Here is a 9,038-nt window from a genome sequence, read left to right on the forward strand (position 1 = left end):
CCTTGTCCTACCACTACAGTGACAGCCTTACCCCACCTTTCCTGTAAGTTCCCTTCAGGTCCTGGATCACCTGTGCTGAGCTCCCTGTGCTGAGCTGAAACACAACACAGGAGTGGGAGGGAAGAAGCAAAGGGAATGGTGACAGACGGTGATCCTTTACTCACATTACCCCTCTGCCTCGATGGGCAAGTCCCTTTCTTTCAGCCCTGGGCTTCCCAGGGAGCGTTTGTGCCGTGGGACGGCCAGGATTTTGCACACACTGTGTTCCCAGGCTCATTGTCCTCCCTTTGCTTATGAAGCCTGGGTAAATGTTTGCCTTACTGTTGCTATCTTGACTGCTGGCATTTTCCTTCAGCCTGGAGGTACTGAATGCTCCCCATGCAGAGCTCTTGCCTTTGTGTTCACCCCAGAGCAAAGGCCTGGCAGGAGTTGCTATGGGAATAGCAGTTATCAGGCTGATATCTCCCTCCCTTCCAAACATCCAACCTCCCTGGAGAAGAGGTCAGCCTTTGAGGTTGTCCTGTGACTCAGGGACAGCACTGGCACTTGGCAGGGTCACACACAAGGCTGGATCTGTGGGGTTTCCAGAGGAAAATCCACTCTTGGGAAAGTGATAGGGACTATGTGGAATGTTGGTACTCTTGGCCCGGTTATCTTGGAGGACTTCATGTGAACCTACACAGCAAAACAGCCCCCAGGCTTCAAGAAAATATCTAAACACAATTGCTGGTGCTCAGTTCAATGGGAGCTGGCCCAAGTTTCTGCTCTCTTCCTCACCCTGAAGTCTTCCTTCAGTATTTTTCTGAGGACACCAGACTTTTCCACCATGAAAGCCATTGGTCTGGCTCCAAGGCAAAGAGACCACAAACACCACTGGCCTGGTCTAGTGTCAGCAATAATCCTGGTTTTGGCAAGAGGCAGAACCAGAGACCTCCAGATCTCCTTCATGAGCCTGTTTCCCAATTCCTCTTTCTCTGGTGTTCTCTAAACCCTTGACTTCTCCAGCCTGTCTGTTTTTGCAAGCCCAGGTTTTTGGTGAAAGTGTGAACCACTTTGATGCTGTGCTCACTGACTCACAGCCCTTCTCTGAACAGCATTTCTGCCTGTCCTACGGCTAATCATTTTTGACCAAAAAAAAAAGAGCATCTAAATGTATGCTCAGTGGCACATCACCTAACCAAGGCAGTGGTTTCTTAGCAGAATCAAAGTGGGTTTTTATCAGATTTTCTCTTTAGGTTCATAGGCATCACTGCTGGGTGACAGCACACGAGAGCCCTTAACAGGTAGAAAGTGACCATCACAGAGGAGAAGTTATCGATCTCTAGCTCAGATTTAATTCATCCCAACTTGGATCCCACAATCCCTTCTCTCCAGCACACACGCAATATGCCTCAAATCAAACCCAAAAAACAGTGTCAGTGTGGAGAGATTTTGGGTTTGCTTGACTGTCGTGGCTGAACCAGTGTTCTTGCTTTTTACAGCTAGAGGAATCCAATGCAAACTTCTGTCAGCTTGCGAAAAAGTGAGAAAAAAGCCTCAAAAAATAAGCAAAATAACATAAATCCTCATGCACTGCACTGTATTGTGTAGCAACAGACAGAGTGTGCAGCTAAGACTCGGGTAGCACTATTGACTTTCCTCTCGCTGCATTTGAGATCTGTTTCGTTCCAGCAGAAATTGATCAGATCAAGTGTGTTCCCTCTCTGGTTCAATGTCTTGACTCCTGAAGGAGAAAAAAGAAAATCCCATGGTGAGCAGGAAGGAAATAATCTGTCCCTAATGAAAGTCTCACCTTAATCCATTCTGACAAAAGCTTTTATCCACAGAAGTCCTCTTTCACATTAATTTTGTTTTCTAATAATATAAGTCACAGTATTTTTGCTACCAGTTCAGTTTTGGATTTGACTGAACACCTGGGTTTTCTGATGACAACTGAGAGGTGAAATACTTCTGTGTTAAAAAATTTTGCTATTTTAGTATCCCAAAAGGAAGTGCTTCCTAAAAGTTATTGTGCGAGCCCTGTTATTCTGACATTGTTCATAAAATGCATTTTTCATAAAATAATCAGTCAAGAATTGCAATTGATTAATTTCAGCTGGGATGCTTAGGGAACAAAAATGAAGTCAGGTGCTGGAATGAGAAGAGACACGCTTTCCTTCTCAAATAATTCCTCTCTTTGAATGTTTGGTGTAACAGCAAATATGCCTCAGCTCAGTTCTTGAATTCTCCATAGAGTTTACACTTCTATTAATGAAGAGCTTAGCTCAGTCTAGCCAACTGTACATGCATGACTTCCAGATCTAAGTGAAATATGTCTCTCTGCAGCTGTTATGTTGTGCTCTCAGCAGCATTTAAAGAGAGGGGGGTACTCACCAGCAATGCCTCAAAATTAATTTAGCTCATGTTGAAAATGTTTGACTGAAATTTTAAGTTTTTCTCTGCAACTGGAGGAAACCAGATTCAGCTACTGTGCCAAACATTGCTTCAAGTGTTTGTGGAATCATTTAGACTGAAGTCACTGCAGACTTCTAGCAGAGATGCTGCAGTTAAAGGAATGAAGTCTGGGTCTGTAAGAACCATAGAGAATTAGCAGGCAAGCTCTGTAAAGCACTAGGTCTTTGATGTGTTTTTTTCCAGAAAATGTTTTCCTCTGCTTAGACTCTTCAGGACTTCAGGCACGTGATTGTTGGAGCCACGTGATCTGAGCAAAAATAGTCATTCAGAAGTGGAAAGGATCTGGTTTCTCATAGGTGAATAAACACCCAGCACTCAAAACATGCTGCCTGCAGAAAGGCATGAGGCCTTTGAGACATTTTGCTGCAGTTGCAGGCTATTTCTTGCTAATACCACAGGAATATCCTCCTGGAAAACAGGTTAGAAAATGATGTTTACTCCCCCTGTTCCTCAGCTGCTCCTGTAACCTCTTCCACCTTCCCTCACAGGATTGCTCTGGGAGCCAGGTGGAAAACTCTGGCCAGGATGTGGCTGGTAGGAGCTGGGCTATTTAAGGAGACATTATTATGGTTGTTTGGGAGGTGCTGCAGACAGGACTTGTGCTTCTTCAGCTCAATGGCAGAAAAAAGATTTTTGGGGGGCAACAGCTTTAAATATGACTGATCCTTCTCTGAGGAACTGGTTGTGCTTCTGTCCTGTTAACCAAGAGCAGGAAGAACAGGTGATCAGAGGTTGATGTCATATCCCACGTAAATGACCAGCAGCAACAACAGTATAATTACATTCTTACCATCAGATTAACTGTATGTTGTTATTTAATCCATTTAAAAGTGCATGTTCAGCAGTTAGGACCTCTGCAGGGTCTCGTGCTGTAACCTAGATTTCTTTCCATGTAATTTAATTGGAAAGCTGACAAGGAGATGTATTTTCCTCTCCCATTAATTTATATCAAGTGGGTGCTGTTGCTGAGTCAATGGGCTGTTCCCAGGGGCACTCTGCATGCTGGGAGAGCCTCAGACTGAGAGAATTCACCTGGTTTTTGGCTGTGAAAAAAAGGTAGACCTCCTCAGTGTCATCCTTGCAAGCAAACTCTGTGATTGTACACTCTGAATTCAAATAGAGGCATGATCATGTGCCTTCACCATGTATACCTGCTTTTCATTCAGCAGTGGAGAAGTGCTGTGCTACCAGGTGGTTAAAATGCTCAGGGAAGAGGGGATCACTTCATTTTTCATGCAAAAGTGGAACCTTGAACAAGACAAGTTTCCAAGATTTCTCAGTTAAAACGTCCAGATTAAATTTCAGGGAGCTCCCATCCTGGAATGAGCGCCAGCAAGTGCTGTAAATGAAACATCAAGGGTGCAGTGCAGCTGGGCTGCTCTCCAGCACTCAGGTGAGTTTCTTCTTTGTGGGAGTTTACCAATTCTGTGCTCAGCCACGTTTTCTGCAAATGCCAGGAACTCCATTCCGTGGCTGGTTCGAATGCACACAAAGTTTTCTCGATTGTCTTCAGCTGACTCTGAGCAGTAGGGAATCTTGTTTTCTTCCTGAAAAGAAGGTTTCCAGCACGCTTTAGTTAGTCCAGGTTGTCTCCAGTTTCAGGCTGGGATCTCTTTCTTTTAAAGCTAGCGATAGTCCCCTCTTGATTAACTTTACTGTGTCATGAATAACACTCACCAAACCTATAATATTTAGGCTTTGAGTCTCTCAAAGGAGGAAGAGTTGTAAAAACTTGCATTCAAAATCCCTAAACTTTTAATTCCTGTTTATAGTCCAGTGACAGACAAGGGCTTAAAACTATGTATAATATCTCCTATCACCATTTCAAGGTCCCTTTCATGAAGGATCAGTTGCACTAGAGAGGCTTTTGTTGTTCATGAAGTATTTCAGTTATTTTAAATCTAATGTTTCTTTTCACCAAGAGTAGATAGAGTTTGAGCAAAAGTCTGTTAGTGTTTCATGCTACTATCCTTTGCTGCTAATGCTCTTTCAAAGAGAGTAATTAGAGGATGGAATAAGAAAAATGGAACAAGACAATAATCTATTTTACATGACAATAGCATAAAGAAGTCATGTCACACAAGTATTTCTGTAGTGTTTCCTCTAGAAGGAACAGAGCACAAATACTTCACCAAAAAAAATCTTGCAATATAAAGAACTGTTCTGCTGGAGCAGAAAAAGGGTTTATCATCCCTTTTTGCTTGATGGAGAACTGGTATTTTTGAGGTTGTTTTGAGGAATTCTATCATAACCCAAAAACAAATTCTGGTGAGTTGGGTCCTTGTCCATGGCCTTAGCCTGAAGACATTCAGAAGTGGAAAGGATTTAGTTTTCAGTTAAATATTTGCTCCAAGTTACTTGTGCATGAAAGTCACACAACTTTTAATTCTTTTTTTTAATTATTAATTTCAATGTTTATTTTTTTAATTTTTTTTTTTAAATCTTTCAGTCTGGTGGGGTACCATGAATTAGGATCTACTATCTAGATGAATAAAGTGCCACCACATTCTGGGGAGAAGCAACTGCACCTCTGTTTGTTTGGGGTCAAGAGAAAGCCCTCTCTCGTTGGACTTTCAGTTTGGCCAACCACTTCCAGACCTACCCCACAGAATCAGGGAGCTCTCTGGATGTCCCACCCCCACCACCTCCTTGTGCAAGCAGAGAAACCCTACAAGTCTCTTGGGGCCTGAAGCAGAGGTGAGGATGTTATCTCGTTTGGAAAATGGAGTTTATGCTTCCAAAGCTCGCTGTGGTGGGGAGGACGGTAACATTAGCTCGGGCAGCAGCAGATGGCTTTTTCAGGAAGATGTTCTGGGAACATGTTCAGGTTTTGCCTTTCATGTGGTGTATGTGCATGCTGGCAGCTGACTTAGACTAAACAAAGGGTAATTCTGCGTTGTGGTTTCCTTCTGTCAACAGACTGCGTGATGGGGTGGCGTTCCCAATGGCACACATCGGATATTATTTTCCTCCCTCTGGGATCCCTGGTAAGAATCCATCCTCGCTGCAGGTCCAAGATGCAGCCCTACCCCCTGCTCTGCCCGCCCTCACCCCCTTTTCCTACTTTTCCGGTAATATCCAGTCCCTCACTTCCCTCCCGGTGATGCTGGAGGCCTCCAGCCCTCCAGTTTTGGCTCCCCTCTTCCCTGGCCTCTGCCACAAACCCTCCTGCTGATGTCATTCACCACTGATCTCCTCTTCCATCACGAGGACCTTCTCCACTCCTCCTCCTCTCTGTCCTGATGTGCTGATAGCCCCTGGTGGAGGTCAGCACAATGTGGATTGCTGTTCACACCTCATTTTCTGGACAGATTTTTAAACACAGCCTCATGGAGGTGAAGGCTGTAGACTTTGCTCAGGAGCTTCTCTTCCCTCCTCTGCCTCCTGGCTCTCTCAGGAATATCCTGTGTTGTTGAGGTGATTCTGGAGTCAGTGGAAATGGGCAGAGTATCATTGTCCCCGATCTAAAATCACTGAACAGCAGCTGAAAGCACCTAATTCCCAGGACAATATGAGCTCTTCGTGTTGGGGGGTGGTTTCACATGGCTAATTAAGAGCTCAGCAGTATTTTAGTCATAATTTGGTACTTAACTTTTAGCCTGTTAGATACGTGCTAATTAAATGTTTTAACACGCTGTACATGTTTTATGTATTAATAAGCAATAAGTGTACAAGTTACACTTTTTATGTGATTTAGAACTAATTGCAGGGTGGTGAGATTTTCTCCTTTATATACCTATTAAACCCACATAACTGCTGGTTTTACAGTTGATGGGTGTTCAGTTAACATATAGTAATTGCTCTTTAAAGGCTTCAGTAAGTGCGTGTTTGAGACAATTTACAGTGTTAGCAATTTCCTGGTGCTGCTCCTCAGAGGCGCAGGGAAGTTAATCACACCCAGCTCGGGATTTCACTGGGAGTCTGCCTGGAGCCCCTCGCTGTGCACCATGCAAGCTGCATCCAGCCATGAGGGATTCCACTTCCAAGGGTGATAAACACACCAAGAAATACTTTGTTGGCTATCATGCAACTGTTTAGGTTGAAAAAAAAACCCCTTTAATATCATCAAGTCCAACCATTAACTCAGCGCTGCCAAGCCCAACACTGAACCATGTCCCCAGGTGCCACATCTACACATCCTTTAAATCCCTCCAAGGATGGTGACTCTGTCAGCTCCCTAGACACCCTGTTCCAACGCTTTTCACCCTTTCAGTGAAGAAATTCTTCCTGATACCCATCCTAAACCTCCCCTGGCACAGCTTCAGGCCATTTCCTCTCCTCCTGTCCCTGTTCCCTGGGAGCAGAGCCCGACCCTCAGCTGGCAGCACCCTCCTGTCAGGGAGTTGAACAGAGCCAGAAGGTCCCTCCTGAGCCTCCTTTTCTCCAGGCTGAGTTCCCCCAGCTCCCTCAGCTGCTCCTGATGAGATTTGTGCTCCAGCCCTTCCCTGCACAGCGTTCTGCAGCGAGCCGAGCAGCTGGGATGTAGGGACACGTTGTTAGGAAAACAAATCAGGAGGGGCATCCCTCAGTGCTTCCTGGTTTATCCTGCAAAGCCACAGAGGAAAACAACCATCTGTCCTCTTTTCTCTTGGTGGATCACGCAGTCCCTCTCTGTTTGCCTCCAGTCTGAAGCCAGGGAAGCTGTGAGCCCGGGTCCCTGCTCCTCCTGCACTGAGGCTCGGTGTCACCTCGGGCAGATCACTTTGTGCCTCGGGGCCCCTCCTGCCCTCCTGCGGGTGTGACACTCTGCCTGCCTTTGCTCTGGGGGAACATTGTTCATTCCAGACTGCAGGCTCCAGCACTAAGCTGTTCAAATGCTTATTTAAGGGAGATTTAAAACCAGACAAACAGCACCACCCCTCTGCCCCATTAATTCGGAAATTTTGAGGGCAGGAGGAAGCTGGTGGCTGCTTCCTGAGGCAGCAAGGTGCTCTTGCCATTTAATTGACACAGTCATCTGAAATCCAATCTACCAGACAAAGCAAAAGAGGAATATCGTTTGAAAACTGTATGCCAGTGAGAGACAGCTTGTGGAAAAGAAAGCAAATTTTTTGTTCCACTTCATTCCTTTTGCATAATGTTGTATCCTTTTGACAAGGCAGCATAATAAAGCTTAACTCCCTCTCTGCTGTCCACCCTCCAAATGCTGACTTAAAAGAAAACAGCAAAGCTCTATCTTTAGTGTCAAATGAACAATGGGCTCTCTTCCAACAAGAAGAAATGAGCTGATTTTGAAAGAGTTCTGGAGAAAAGTGCAAAATGTTCTTACTTCTCATGAAATAAATATTTGAATGATAGTCACTTGGCTCATCCTGTAATGTGTCAGTGCAGACTTTGCACTCCAGGTTTATATGAAAAATTGGTTGGGGTAGAGAGAAGGGCCAGAAAGCCCATATTGCAGATAAGAAGAGACAGAGACACCACAACATCTAATACACTTCAGAAACAGCAACTAATTAATATTTCCACCACAAGATGGTATATTTCATCCTATCTCACTGATGAAGCTTGGCCAAAACTTCCCAGGCAGGCTGCAGGATATTGAGGGGCTGGTTTTAACAAGCCTGGGGAAGCTCAGTCCCTCAGGCAGCGCTGTGCATTTCACCAGAGACGCGGGGCTACGCTCCTGTGGAGCTGCAGGGACTCACTCAGCACAAAAAGCAGGGAAAGTGCTTTATCCTCCAGGGTGATGGACACTAAACAGACCAGCACGGGCTGAGACCAGGCAGGAACCTGCCTGGCAAAGCTGAAGGCTTGAGGCAGAGGTTTTGCTGAAGCCTCAAGGCACTTGGACCAGGTGTTGGGGAGTTGTCCCCACAGAGACAGGGACAGCCTTGGTGCTCCACTGCTCTTCCGATTCCGTCTCTTTTTTTCTCACTTTCCTTCTTTCTTAAGCTGTTCAGCATGGAAAAGACACTTTGTTTACAGTGTTTAGGCTGCTGTTATTTTTGCTGAGGGCTTTTAGAAAACTTTGGAACAGCTAATTTAAAATATGTTCTGGCCGGCTAAGGAGTTGTAGATTTAGCATTTTTGAAGGAAATGCCTTCATTCAACCCACTTCAGGGTGTTTGGGAGGGACACCACCAGTCTTCTCCCTCTTTCAGAAAACAGCCACTGGTGAAATGGGGCTTTCAATGCTTCCCTTCATAATGTGATAATAACAATAGTAAAAAAATCCCTTGTATGTTTGTGCTGATTCCTGTGCCTACAGGAAAATACATATCAAAACGATAATTTACCTGGATGTCAGACCGTAGCGCTGCCCCCAGCAGCTGTCACAGATTTGGCAGTTCTGCATTGTCTCAGTTACTCACATGTCTCCCAGTTATTTTCCTCCTCCAGCGCGGCTGCATATTTCCTACTCATGATGATATATCGAGACTTGGCACATGCAGCTGGGAGAGGAAAAACAGTCTTAAAGGTCAGGCTTGGGGGTAAGGTTCAGATGAATCGTCCTCAGCGTTCTACACCACGGGATGACTCCTGTCTCAGTCAGCTGTGGCAATGCTGTCCTGCTCCTACAGACAGCAGGAACCTGGGGAAGGTCAATCCCACAGGAGGCTCAAGGTGGGCAAAGGGGTCAT

General features: G+C 45.2%; 1 long non-coding RNA gene across 1 annotated transcript; it reads right to left on the reverse strand.

Annotated features, from left to right (window-relative positions):
- Positions 1–1,562: 1,562 nt before the first annotated feature.
- Positions 1,563–8,786, reverse strand: LOC138103051 (uncharacterized). The gene is made up of 2 exons (XR_011147649.1): positions 8,694–8,786; positions 1,563–1,723 (listed from the first exon to the last, which is right to left on the reverse strand). It is a non-coding gene; the product is annotated as an uncharacterized lncRNA (long non-coding RNA).
- Between the last annotated feature and the right edge of the window lie 252 nt (positions 8,787–9,038).

This window comes from Aphelocoma coerulescens, assembly GCF_041296385.1.
Source record: "Aphelocoma coerulescens isolate FSJ_1873_10779 chromosome Z unlocalized genomic scaffold, UR_Acoe_1.0 ChrZ, whole genome shotgun sequence".
NCBI classification, from domain to species: Eukaryota; Metazoa; Chordata; class Aves; order Passeriformes; family Corvidae; genus Aphelocoma; species Aphelocoma coerulescens.